This window comes from Cydia pomonella, chromosome 22 (genome assembly GCF_033807575.1).
Source record: "Cydia pomonella isolate Wapato2018A chromosome 22, ilCydPomo1, whole genome shotgun sequence".
Taxonomy (NCBI): domain Eukaryota; kingdom Metazoa; phylum Arthropoda; class Insecta; order Lepidoptera; family Tortricidae; genus Cydia; species Cydia pomonella.
The window spans coordinates 506429-520964 of record NC_084724.1 but is presented as its reverse complement, the minus strand read 5'-3'; the positions used below and the strand labels follow the sequence as shown (position 1 = coordinate 520964).

The following is a 14536-nucleotide window of genomic DNA, read 5'->3' as shown; positions in this document are numbered from 1 at the left end:
GGCGTCAAGGAACTGTAAACCTGAGTAGATGGTTTTAATTTCAACTCGATACCTCTACGAGTTCTCGAGATAAAAGGACTTAACAGACAGCCGCCCGTCTGGGATGGACAGATGAACAAATTGATCCTATGAGGGTTCCGTTTTTCCCGTTTAAGATACGGAACCCCTAAAATTACGAAAATATGTCAATTTTTATTTATTTTCAGTTGTATATCATTACCATGCATACCATAACAGTATACTTATATGTTTTTGGATGTTTTATGCTAAATGAACTGAGAGTCATGTCATGTCTGCCCAAGCAGCCATCTGTTCAACAAGCATCTAAATATACATTTTAATCAATTTAAAGCGTGGACTCAACTTTTACCAACTTCGTAACAATCGTAACGTTTTCATTGTTCGTTTTATTTTGTGAATAAAATCACAAATATCCCGTTCAAGGAAGCGGAATGCGTAGGTTGTTCCACTAATCACTAGAGCGTGGGAGGATTTCAGACCGACTAAACTTGCAGAAACGTATTGAAGACAATTATTTTTTATACCACATCGGTGGCAAAACAAGCGTACGATCCGCCTGATGGTAAGCGGCCACCGTAGGCTATAAGTGCAAATCCAGGGATGTTACATGCGCGTTGCCGACCCTTTAAAAAAAAAACCTGTACACTCCTTTTTTGAAGATCCCCATACTGTAGCCCCTCGAAAATGCCTCGTGTTCATTCCACAGCCGGAGCGTCCACGGGAGAAATTCTTAGTCAGTTTCTATGTAGGCAACACATGATGCAATCATCCACGTCCCATCACCTTCTGCTGCATAAGTGCGTCCTGTACGTTTGTTGATTCACGTTTGACGTTTGCCATTGACATGACCAAAATACTACGTGTTGTAGTTGAGGATTTTTTTTGACGGAGTGGGAATGCACTAAAGCATCGTCCTCCCGGCCGTGAGAAGGCCTTTCGTAAGGGGTGTGTATGGGACTAGCCGCTCCTTTTCCCTTGAAGAAAGCTTGATCCTACCTACTAAACCCACTCCGGCGTTTCACCCTCTTTGCCGTTAGCGAGGGCGCGCTGGGATCAAGAACATTCCACAACGGTTGCCTCCGGCAGCCCCGGCTTATCGCCAGGGCAGCCGCATAATGGAAGGTGGGATCACTTGAAGTTGAGGACTGCCAACCACCTAAGTGGTGAAGACCGCAATGTTGTAAGCGGAGGGATATGGGAGGGAGCGGCCCATTATACATGCGATAGAAAATGCAGAGCGAGGCTGCATTTCTACGCAGCACCAAGGAGTCAGCCCTGTATGATAGGAAATATTTTGTCCCTTTGTATTTTGTGACCTAAACTGTGAGCCTTGTGAGCGTTTGTAACGAGACAGGATATTTTACAGTGCGTGGGTATTATCGACGGGACGCCCACGCTTCCTCCCACGTGGAGAAAAACAGGAGCACGATGCGGATTTAACAACTTATTTATTATTACATTATATATATTTATGAACAGGCAGCTTGTAGCTGATACGTGCACGTCTATGTTCACTTGAGTTTTGTCCTTTTTGAAAGTGTTCATCGAGTTTATTTTTCTGAGGGTGCACCAATCACTGACTCGGGCAGACTGTTCCACAGTTTTACTACGCGGTTAGATAGGAAGTGTCATCTAAGGTTGCTACTACTCTGCGTTCGTGTCAGTTTGAGACAGTGTCCTCTCAGTCTATAATTTATGTTAGGAGTAAAAATATCACTATCCGTGGACGTTGGAGTGTCCAGTGAGTATTTTATATGTTTCTAACAAGTCACAGCGTTGCCTTCGTTACTCCAAGGTTGTCAAGCCCAATTCCTTCAATCTGTCTTCATATGGTTGGTTACGAAGAGATGGTACCAATTTATAAAGCTCTTCTTTGGACTTATTGTATTATAGAGGTTAATAAAGAGATCGATATACCGGAGAGCTTTCCTGATCATATATAAAATCGAATTAGATTATTAGTTACAACACACTAAGATCTAGCTAGAAAGCAACGCTTTGTAAACTTTTAGAGCCAATATTATACACCGTGGGCCAATTAAGCCCGACAGATTTTAGAGGTGTATTCTTGACTGCATTTAGAGACTAAAATGCCATACAAAGTTTTCTAAAATCAGTCTTGTTTTAGAGATGATGACAATTCTTATGAAAATTTTGTTTCTGTAATAACTTAGCGAAAAACGCCTTTTAGCTGTTACACTGCCACTATGTGATATGAAATTTTTTAAATGCGTTTTAGACCAATGTTCTTTATTTTTTCTATTGAGCGAATGTCAAAAAAGTTGGATTAGAATCACTGAAGTCCCTAGAGAAGATCCTAAACATTGCTAATAAACATTTTGGTAACCGTATTATTATCTAAAAAAAGCGGTACAAATTTTCAAAACTCCGCTCTCTGACTGCATCTACGGCACCTTACGTTCTTTGGTCTAATCGCGCCTTCACGCGCTTCCAAAAACGAGCTTATAGGTGCGTATAAAACGCTAGTCTGAAACCACCCTTATGGGCAACCAATATAAAGTGTCTAAGCAAAACAGACGTTATTGACAATCGTGTAAATCCCGCCATTAATCAGAGCAGGATAAGGTAAGATAGCCCGCAAATCCGTCGCATTTTTGCGATCGCATTTATTTCCAATAAAAAGCGCTTTCGCGTTTTTCAATACTTTTTAATGGTTTTATATCTGTTTGAAGAGAACAGGGGCGCTTTTTATCGTTTTTATTACCGATTTCGTCGGTAATTCTCAATTAATCGGGATATTTGTTATTTCTAATGTATATTACGTACGGGCAATACGGGTAAGTTAGGTTGTGTTATGCTAGACTTCACTTTGGTGCTTGTTTTTTTTATACTACAGGACATTATTACACAAACTTTACTATTACGGCTTGTGTTAGTACTTAGACAACTTCTTCTTCCTCGCGTTGTCCCGGCATTTTGCCACGGCTCTTGGGAGCCTGGGGTCCTTTTGGCAACTACTCCCGAGAATTGCTTGCCGGGCACAACCTAAAGGTTATGGCGCCATCGCTCGAAACTATGCTGCCATACCTTTGGCCTTTGATCTATTAGATAGCGCCACATTTTGATATTTAACAAATTCAACACATATCATTAAAAGAATAGATCAAAGTGAAATGGCGTTCTAAAAGTTTTAATCATGTGTCGAAAAATGGCACTAAATTTACTGTAGCTACAAAGTATTCTTTGATAATCCACCTCTATTTCAAATTCTCTTTGGTTCGGTTAGAATCGCAAAGCTATTATTCCCTCATAATGTCACAAACCCGTCTCTTAAACAGTCCTAACTCTGACTGATTGTCTATTTCCTCTTAACGCTTAAACCTCTAAACCGATTAAGTTGAAATTTTGTACAGAATTGGTTTAAGTCGGGGAAGTAAAGAGGATAGTTTGTATCACGAAAAACATCATTATACGCAGGCTAAGTCACGGGCATAAAAGTACACACGGTCAGTCTACACGGTTGCAGGAAATAATTAATAAACATGAATAGGTTTATATGCCAGTTCACGTAAAATCATGTGTGGCATAATCCATCTGGCATATGTCCGACAACGTATGTTTGTGCATTTGGATGCACAAGGATCAAATAACGAGTGAGGCATTATACAAACATCATTTATAATAATTACACAAATGTAAAATGAAGAGGGAAACTGCCATCAAACTAATTAATAGAATCAGGCGTTACTTTGCGGAAAGCCATACTAATTTAAATCATTAAATATTATTTTGCTAATCCGTGAAAAGATCACGTGCTAGGCAATCAGTGCTAACCATTACTTACGTATTTTACACGCAATTAATATTCCCCCCCTCCCACCGCAAAATCAATACGCAAATAAATATAACAACCCACCACCAAAAGTACAAAACTCGATACGGGTTTCACCTCTCTACGAGGCATCCTCAGGAGATGCTGGAGATGTTGACGGTCCGACGTCCGACAGCTGAATGAGCTGTCTAGAATGGTTTGCCATCAAACTGTTTTGCAGTTTGATGGTAACTATTTCAATATAACACCTATGTTCTGTGTCTTATAATAAATATATGATTAATAATAATTATTTACTTTTTAAAGAACTATCTAAAAGGCTGGTCAACTTCACAGGTGACCGAAGAGCTGGCAGCTTTCTCGCACAACGTATTAGCATCGCTATACAGTGGGGAAATGCTGCCAGCATCCTCGGCACCATGCCAAAGGGGCCAAATTTTTTTGACATATTTTAATTTTATTTAGTATTAGTTTTTAGTTTTAATTTAGTTTTATTAATAGATAAGTTAGTTTATTTTTATTGTGCCCGACATTTAATTACTTTTTAATAAATCTAATTATATAGATTATACAAAACTATGAGTAGCGTCTAGTGTTATTATTAGAGACATTTCTGTTTTATCTTTAATTGGAGCATTTCAAAATGTGATCTCAATAGAAAAAAACATCGCTTGGTGTTGTGGAACAGTTCATTTACTTATGAAATTTATGTCAGCATGTTTCAGCAACATACACAATTTATATATTTTCTAAATTATTATATTAAAAGATTGCCACAAGCCTTATATAATGCCAGACATAACTTTATAGTTCTGTCACTAAGTAACTGACAAAATTTCTAAATGTCTCTATATAACTTTGCCGTCTCAAACTGTCTCTAGAGCTAGTTTTCTTGTTTAAAACAACTGTCTGTCTCAGTTCTCAGAGTCAGATAAAATCGGTAAGATTATACACACGTAATTTCATTTAAGTGAGACTTAAAGTTGAAATTTACGGCGAAGCTGCAAAAACTAGGGGCGGCTTTTGGGTTTAGAAAATCTATTATCGATTTGATTTACCTTAGATAAAGGTAAAGATAGTTTATTATTCAAGTAGGCATATAACAATGCGCTTATGAACGTCAAATAAAGCTACACCGGCTTTAACCCTACACCTCTGATCCGAGAAGATTTAAATCCCCCCTCAATTGGAGGAACCTTAGAGAACGAGAATTGCCTTACTTTTAGTATCTCGATTATTTACCACGGGGATAACTTAGGAGACAAATGTCCGCGACATGCGTAGGCGACAAGACAAAGGAAGCTAAGCGATATCGTTTGACATACCTGGCGACATCGGGCGATTTAAGTTGGTAGCGATACTAGCGACGTCAGTCAAAGTTGCGCGACATCACACAACAGACACTGAGCTGTTGCCAGACATGTCGAGTGAAGTCCGGCAACGTCGCACCACGTCGCTGGCGACAAGTGTCGCGCGCCGTTGCCAGATGTGTCAAGTCTGTGGGACATTTGGCTCCTAGTGTATCCCTGCCTTATTGGTAGGAGTGTGATGATTAAACGACCTCTTTAGCCTCATTGGTAGTGACCCCGCCTACAACACAACCTGTCTGGGACAAATGGAATACACCAAATTTTGCCCTCCAAAATCCAATGTCTACCCATAATATTTGTTTTATAATATATCAAACAAAAAACTACGGGATAAGAATGCCGCTCTAGGCGAGGACAAAGTGGCGAAGTTTGCCAGTTTAAGTTGGCTATATTATATCTATAGTGTGAAGGACGAGGGAGAAGCTTTTAGAGGATTTTAAGTCTCAGATTGCAGATCGATAACGTTATGAATTCATCGTTGTTAAGAATTCATCGATGAAGCGCTGGTGGCCTAGCGGTAAGAGCGTGCGACTTGCAATCCAGAGGTCGCGGGTTCAAACCCTGGCTCGTACCAATGAGTTTTTCGGAACTCATGTGTGAAGTATCATTTGATATTTACCAGTCGCTTTTTGGTGAAGTAAAACATCGTGAGGAAACTGGACTTATCCCAACAAGGCCTAGTTTACCCTCTGGGTTGGAAGGTCAGATGACAGTCGCTTTCGTAAAAACTAGTGTCTACTCCAAGTCTTGGGAATACTTGCCAAGCGGACCCCAGGCGCCCATGAGCCGTGGCAAAATGCCGGGATAACGCTAGGCAGATGAAGAAGTTCAGAAAGCTGAAACGTAGAAGTAAGATGCATGGGAGTAACTTCGAAAACAGGGCTCGAGTATTTTGCGAATTCCCACAGTAAGCTCAATGATGATAAATATAATATATAAAATACATATTCATATAAATACTTAAATACATAGTTAACACCCATGACTCAGGAACAAATATTCGTGCTCAATTGCTCATCACACAAATAAATGACCTTACCAGGATTTGAACCCGGGACCATTGGCTTCATAGGCAGGATCACTATCCACTAGACCAGACAGGTCGTCACATTGGTAATTTTCATATTGGTTGTTTTTATGTTCTTAGAATAAATTTTGCTCATATTTAATTTTATTGCAAGCTTTTATTTAATTTTCAATGTATGTACGAGTATGTAGTATGTGATTATGTTTGTACAGGTCAAATGTTGCAAGTTAAAAAAATCAAATTGAACAAATAAGATATTTTAACCTAAACCGCTATCGCTTGTGACCACCCGCTTGTTGCTAATGACTTGTCGTTCTCCACGGAAAACAGAAAGGGGAGCTAAAGTTGTACACGTGAGTAGTTTCGAAGATAACCGCTCAACCTAAGGCAGTTGTCCGACTTGAGGTAAAACGAGCGTTTGACTATTATTCGCGCTGGAAACGTACGTGTTAATAAGGAATAAATAAAAGTGACAGTCATGTATATATGTGTATACATGACTGTCACTTTGTACATATGTGTTACAACCATAAACGGTAGGTACATAAGACCCTTTAAGGAGACACAACATTATTGTCCTTAAGACTAAAATTATATACATTAACTAATATATTATACTGTGGTTTGGCGTTCTTTGGTGTCTTGGGCCAAGAGCCAGCTTGGGTTGTCACGCAGCAATAGTAAATAGGTAAGTATAAAATATTATTAATTACTTATCGATGGCAGTTGGTTCTCAAAGTATTTTTTAAAAGAGAATACACTCGATTACCGCCAGTTGACACATGACTAAGCCGCATGCGCTTGTGACCACCAACTAGTCGCCGATGATTTGTCGACAGACAGATAAAGCTCAACCTAAACCTCGACAACACGCACGGCACCACATTAGTCGCTGGTGCTTCTGACCATCCGCTCACCGCTCAAGACATGTCCCAAACTGTCGACGCAGGGGAGAACTTGTAGGGAAATGTTTCGACACTGCCCGTTCCTAGGCCGCTGCCGCTTATGACCTCATGCTCACCGCTCAAGACATGTCCCAACCTGTCGACGCAGGGTAAAACTTGTAGTGAAATGTTGCGACACTGGCCGCTCCTAAACCGCTGCCGCTTATAACCACACGCTCACCGCTCAAGACATGTCCCAACCTGTCGACGCAGGGTAAAACTTGTAGTGAAATGTTGCGACACTGGCCGCTCCTAAACCGCTGCCGCTTATGACCACACGCTCACCGCTCAAGACATGTCCCAACCTGTCGACGCAGGGTAAAACTTGTAGTGAAATGTTGCGACACTGGCCGCTCCTAAACCGCTGCCGCTTATGATCACACGCTCACCGCTCAAGACATGTCCCAACCTGTCGACGCAGGGGAGAACTTGTATACGTGAGATGTTTCGACGATGTCGGAACATGTTTATAGCGTCCGCCTTTACTACCTCTACTTATTTGACTTTTATTGCTGTACTTAGATTACTTGAAATCTTTGAATAGTGCAAGGATCGCTCCGTGAAGAGTAACTCGAGTGACTTTTTAGGGTTCCGTAGCCAAATGGCAAAAAACGGAACCCTTATAGATTCGTCATGTCCGTCTGTCTGTCCGATTCTGTCACAGCCACTTTTTTCCGAAACTATAAAATCTATACTGTTCAAACTTGGTAAGTAGATGTATTCTATGAACCGCATTATGATGTTTACACAAAAATAGAAAAAAAAACAATAAATTTTGGGGGTTCCCCATACTTAGAACTGAAACTCAAAAAATCTTTTTTCATCAAACCCATACGTGTGGGGTATCTAGGATAGGTCTTTAAAAATGATATTGAGGTTTCTAATATCATTTTTTTCTAAAGTGAATAGTTTGCGCGAGAGACACTTCCAAAGTGGTAAAAAGTGTGTCCCCCCCCCGTAACTTCTAAAATAACAGAATGAAAAATCTAAAAAAAATATATGATATACATTGTCATGCAAACTTCCACCGAAAATTAGTTCGAACGAGATCTAGTAAGTAGTTTTTTTTTTTAATACGCCATAAAAATTTAAAAAAACAATTTTTTTCATCAAACCCATACGTGTGGGGTATGTAAGGATAGGTCTTCAAAAATGATATTTAGGTTTCTAATATAATTTTTTTCTAAACTGAATAGTTTGCGCGAGAGACACTTCCAAAGTGAAAAAAAGTGTGTCCCCCCCCCTGTAACTTCTATTTATTTATTTAATCGAATGGCATAACAAAAAATCACAAGTAAATCGAAAATATATCAGGTATGTCACAATTTTGTATCCAAGGTTTTCAGCCATTGGGCTACGTCAGGAGTAAGTGAGAACAGGTCATCGGGGCTTCCAGGATAGGCTCTGAGGGGACACTCCTGTACCACGTGTTGGACAGTTTGAGATTCAGCGCCACAATCGCATCTGGGCGAGTCGATCCATCCACAAAGATGTTTAAAATGTGCGGTACGGCCGAACCCTGCTTGCACCATTCATGTCGCGGGAGGCTGAACCCCTTCACTTTCACGCCGGGTGAGATTAGGCTACTAAGAGATCGGGCTGTCTTTGACTGCCAGTCAGAAGTCCATTTTTCTTTAAGACTGAGTCCGGATTCTATTAGGGCCTTAGCCAGCTTACAAGGTGGGTGACGTGATTTGAGTCGATGGTGATAACTGGGGTTAAGGAACTCTTGGCGCCCGGGGAGGTCCACTCTAGCTATAAGTTTCTGGGTTTCCCTTAAAAGTGCCTCTTCCCTTCTCAGTCTGGGAGGTGCAATGTTACATAGGACCGGGAGCCAGTAAGTTGGTGTGGGAAGGATGGTGCCTGAGATGCATCTCATCGACTTATTGAGTTCCACATCGACTCGGTCCGTATGCACGCTTTCCAGCCACACCGGTGAGCAGTAATCAGCAGTAGAGTAAACAAGGGCCAGGGCTGAGGTGCGCAGGCAGTCTGCGTTTGCTCCCCACGAAGTACCAGCAAGTTTATTGAGGATGTTGTTCCTGGTTTGCAGTTTTCTAGCCAATTTTGTAAGATGTTCTTTAAATGTGAGTGAACGATCTAAAGTGACTCCCAAGTACTTAGGGGCAAAGTTGTGCGTCAGTCTTTTTCCCTGCCAGTGTACATTTAACTCGTAGTTTGCCAGTTTGTTGTGGAGATGAAAGCAGGTGACTTCAGTTTTTGCGGGGTTAGGAGTGAGTCGCCATATTCGCAAAAAGGAGGCCAACCTCTCCAAGTCTTCAGACAAAACTAACTCGAGGGAAGCAAAGTCTTTAGCTTGGGTGGCCAGGGCTATGTCGTCCGCATAGATGAACTTTCTGGCGTTGGTGATGGGAAGATCATGGGTGTATAGGTTGAAGAGCGCAGGAGCTAGAACCGAGCCTTGGGGGAGACCATTATTTAATTTTCGTTGTCGGCTTGATTTGTTGCCAAGGTGAACGGTAAAGAGCCTCTGCGCTAGCATGTTTGAAATGAGTTTCATGATCTTCATGTTTGGGACTACGGAGAGGAGTTTAAATAGTAGCCCTTCTCGCCAGACAGTATCGTACGCGGCCGTAAGATCGATGAAGACGATGCCCGTTTTAAGCCCCTTCTGGAAACCTGCCTCAATATGGGACGTTAGGGCTAGCACTTGATCAGCGCAGTTTCTACCAGCCCTGAAACCAGCCTGCTCGGGTGGTAGTATGTTTTCTATCAGGGGCCCGATGCGCTTTAGCAGCAGCTTTTCTAGTAGCTTATAGCAACTGCTCAGGAGTGCTATGGGTCGGTAGCTTGAGGCGTCACTCGCAGGTTTTCCCGGTTTGAGGAGAGCTATGACTTTGGTCTCTTTAAAAGCTTTTGGGAGGGAATTCGACGACAAAATGTCTGAGAAGAACGCAGCCAGCCAGCGGCGTGAGTTTGGGCCCAGGTTTAGTAGAAACTCGTTGTACACTCCGTCTGTACCAGCCGCCTTTCCCAGTTTCAGGTTTTTAATTGCTTCCGAAACTTCTTCTATGGAGAAAGGTTCGGCTAGACTTGGGTCCGTAGTAAAATTTGGATTTAGGGCTCGAAACTGATTTTGGATCATCCTGGTGTCTGTCTTCAAACTTTTTGCTCTAGAAGTTTCCACTATCCTGCTGGCGATCAGGTTAGGATGAATGTCTGAGCTAGCAGGTGGAGTCGATATTCTATTTCCAGTGAGTTTATTTAATGTCCGCCAAGCTTTCCTGCTGGAGTGTTTAAAGTACAATTTAGAGACAGTGTCTTTCCATTTTTCCTCGCGGTTTTGATCCAGTGACTGAAGTAACTCAGCTCCAACATCACAGTCGCCCATTTTGATGAAATTGTCATAGAGGCGTTCGCTTTCCCTGTTCCATCCGGGAATGTACTCCTTTCTATAACCACGCTTTATATAAGACTTGGCAGTTTTTAGCAACAGGCCCACGAAGCGTCCGTAGTTTCGGGCGGTAGCAGGAATAAAGCGGATGCAGGAATCCACTTTCATCTTATAGGCTTGCCAATCAGCCTTGTTGAAGTTCCATCTTGGAAGTGGCATGGAGTTGACCACAGGTATTTTGATGCCAACTTCCGAGAGCACAGGGCGATGTTGGCTATTGGGAAAGTCGTGTAGGACATTCCTGGTGGTTGACAAGGGGTGACCATTGCAGTCCCGAGTGACGAAAGTCAGGTCCGGGTTATAATCTTTTTTCCACCGCGCCGAGTGAAAGGAGCCTTTGTCTTTGGCATTGAAAACTAAATGTAGGTTGTTACCCTCAGCCCATTGAGCAAGGGCAATACCGTTGGCATCGTCGTTTTTGTATCGCCAGTTAGTGTGGTGGCTGTTAAAATCGCCTGTAAAGATGCAGGGGTGCTCGAAAGTAGGGATAGAGTTATCTTTCCATGATGCACTCGGCGGTTTGTAGATGTTGATTACACGCAGACCGTTGACTTCAATGGCAATTAGGCTGTAATTCCCACCATCGGCGTGGTGGATGAGATTGACATCTTGAAAACTGCTTTTGACGTAGGTAGCAATGCCGTACTTAGGGTGATTTATGGCCTTGATCAGCGTGAAGCCTTGGATGGTTGCCCGGGATTCGAAGTCCTGATCGTCCTTAGTGTGGGTCTCTTGGATTGTGACAACGTCAGCTCTAATATCGTACAGTAACTTTTGCAAGTAGTCCGACTTGGCTTTACTAATTCCTTCCACGTTTAGCTGACATATCCGGATTGATGGGCCGATGTCTTTTGTCGAGTGGCTCTGTAAAGAGCCGTTCGCATATGGTAACATTCCGATTGCATGTATATCTTCGATTCGTGTGAAGCGCTGCGAGGTCCTTCTAGAGAGAACAATGTGCAGCGGCCAAGAGTTGTTGCTCGTTTGGCACCACCCAGGGGACACGTGCAGGGCGACTAAGGGTATTCTTCCTGCGGACGTGAGCAACATTCATCCCCTACTTCTAAAATAACGGAATGAAAAATCTAAAAAATATATATGATATACATTACCATGCAAACTTCCAACGAAAATTGGTTTGAACCAGATCTAGTAAGTAGTTTTTTTAATACGTCATAAATGGTACGGAACCCTTCATGGGCGAGTCCGACTCGCACTTGGCCGCTTTTTAATAATGGAAATTTAAGGGTAGGTTTATAGGGATAAATAGAAATATTAGAGATAAATAACTCTTAAATTAGTATACTTAATCAATTATAATTATAATATTAATAATGTGCATATGTAATTATATGACTATGTTATTAATGATGACATCATTTCTACACGCTCTTTATTTAGTAACCTGTATTAATTTACGAGGTGAATATATAGGTCATACTGAGCTTTTACTATGGGACCAAAACTTGTATAATATTAATGACATTATAAATTGATGGTTCCTTCTAATTAATTGTTCTTACAATTAGTTATAGTATTGAAATTTGAATTGGGTACTTGACACATGTTGAATATTATAACAAAATTTAGTTAAATGGATAGAAAATGAGCCATCCATTATAAACAAGTGGAATTTAAAAAATTATATCGAGATTAAAAAAAACACGTCTCAAAAAAAAAAAATTTTTTTTGTCAATCAAAAATAGAAAAGAAAATGGTACCAATCCATTCCTTACATTTTATTGAAAAATAAATTGTATGACAACTATACACATAAACTCAATATTTCAGGGTCAAAATGGCAATTTCTTTGATCTTCCATACATTTAGGACAGACTTATATGATGTGACGTCACGTCACAATATCGTTTTGTTAGAGGTGTTTCAATCGTCGAGTGCGAGCGTCAGACTTTAACTCTCATTTCTGACCTTTGTGTTGCTTAAATGCCATGAGTCCTATATAGACATTTAATCCTCAGGAAAATCAAGATCGTTTGACATTATTTACAAAAAACTGTCAAGTAGCCAATTATGTTGTATATACCTGTCTATTTTGTTTTGTATGTTCTAGAATTTAAGGTGTAAATTTGCATGCTACTATGTTGTTAATCATGTGCTACCCAATAACAATAGTATAATAACCATTGTACCATGTTTAAGCAAATAAATGACATGAAATGAAACCCCGAAATCGCGGAAGAAAAATTGGTTGTTTTATACATTTTAGCTGACTTTGACATTTTCTATGGGGGACTAAATTATTTTACGCGATTTTGCGATTGGTTTTATAGTAAAAGTTGCTCAATCTGACCTATATATTCAGCCCGTAAATTATTGCAAGTTCCTATATTTGAAAATGTCCTTTCGAATTGACCTTCGAATCTCATAAAACTCGTGCGATAAATCGTATAAATATACGAGCCGACTTTTAAAGCAATCCCCACTGAAGATACTAACGATATTTTCCCTCTTAATTCCACAGTTCCTAGGTTTCCTAGTTCTCTTATAAGACCTCATTAAAACGTTAATAGCATCCATTTTTCTTGGGGTCATAAAAATCTATGGCGCGGAACGGCGACTCGTCTTAATTTCTATAAATGTTCTTACAGAATCTGACCGAGAATAGATCTTATGTCTTAATGTTAAGGTTCAAGAATTGTCAGTTAATTATTCCTACACACGTGGCACCTCGATAATTTGAACCTAGATAATTCGAGATCCTCGTTAATACGAAATATTGCGAGTTGGAGGGTCTGCCATCTCGTGACCTGTACCCGTACCATGAGTCACTGACAGTGTCAAAACTGACATATACGCTATCGAGAACGTAATTTACTTTCTATACATCTCGCTCGCACTTATGCGAGTACGAGCGAGATGCATAGAAAGTAAGTTACGTTCTCGATAGCGTTTAGGCCCCTTCGTACTCTATGTACTCTCGACTCAATCTTGTTTGACCCGTCCGCCCCAGATTATCTCCGTTCGAAATTTAAATTTGTTACTCCACGTCCAGGTACAGATCTTTGTCCCCCAACACCGAACGGGTTGAATGTGCAATTCTTTCACTATTCAGGCAATCAGACTTTGGAAAGTTCCCCCACTCTCTATCAGACAAGCGCAGACCAAATTCACATTCAAGCGCATGTTGCGCAAGTATTTCGCATAGTAGGATCTGCCATCTATTTATTGGCTTAAATCTGAAAATGGAAACATGACATAATGCTTCGCGCCAATGTATACGTGTGTGACCCATAGTACAAGCTTTACTTAGTTTGGGGCTAGCTCGATCTGTGTACGATTATCCCCAAATATTTATTTATTTAATAGGCGGCTTCTGCGCTGATGTCTACAGTTCATGCACGCTTTCTGTTCCCTTCTCTTCAAAACCTCTATTTTTACTGGCCTATTAGAGTATCCCCCTGAGTAGAGACCTGGTTTTTCCCGCCTGGTCCTGTCCAATGCACGTTCCCGCCATGCTTTACAGCACGCCTTGAAGCCTTAGGCCACCCTTCCACGGCGGAACCCGTCCCAATTTCTCGACTGTATGCCATCTTAGTAAGAATAATCAAAATATTTAATAAAATAAATTGATTTGTTCCCATTAAGGTGTACTTACATTTAAAAATTCTAATCAAAAAAGTTTTTACGATTTATACATAATATTATATGAGTTGGTCAAATGCGTGAAAACAAAAAAGAAGGCATTTATTTTTCACGTTTTCACCTCTTAATGCACGATTCCTGTCAACCGTGTACGTGAATGAATTATTTAAGTGAAAATGTACAGAAAGTCTTGAAAAACGCGCGGGACATTTATCATTCTCGCGAGTAAGTGAAGTTGGAGAGTAAATAAGCAAAAAGCATAAAGAATACTGTTGCTGAAAGTTGTAAAGATCTGCACATACATACCCAATGCAAAACACGACGTTTTCAGTTTCAGAGGATAAATATTTCAGTAAAAATATA

General features: G+C 40.7%; 1 protein-coding gene across 1 annotated transcript in view; it reads right to left on the bottom strand.

Annotated features, from left to right (window-relative positions):
• Positions 1–14536, bottom strand: part of LOC133530268 (KH domain-containing, RNA-binding, signal transduction-associated protein 3-like) — a 404777-nt gene that overhangs the window by 333068 nt on the left and 57173 nt on the right. The window lies entirely within an intron of this gene.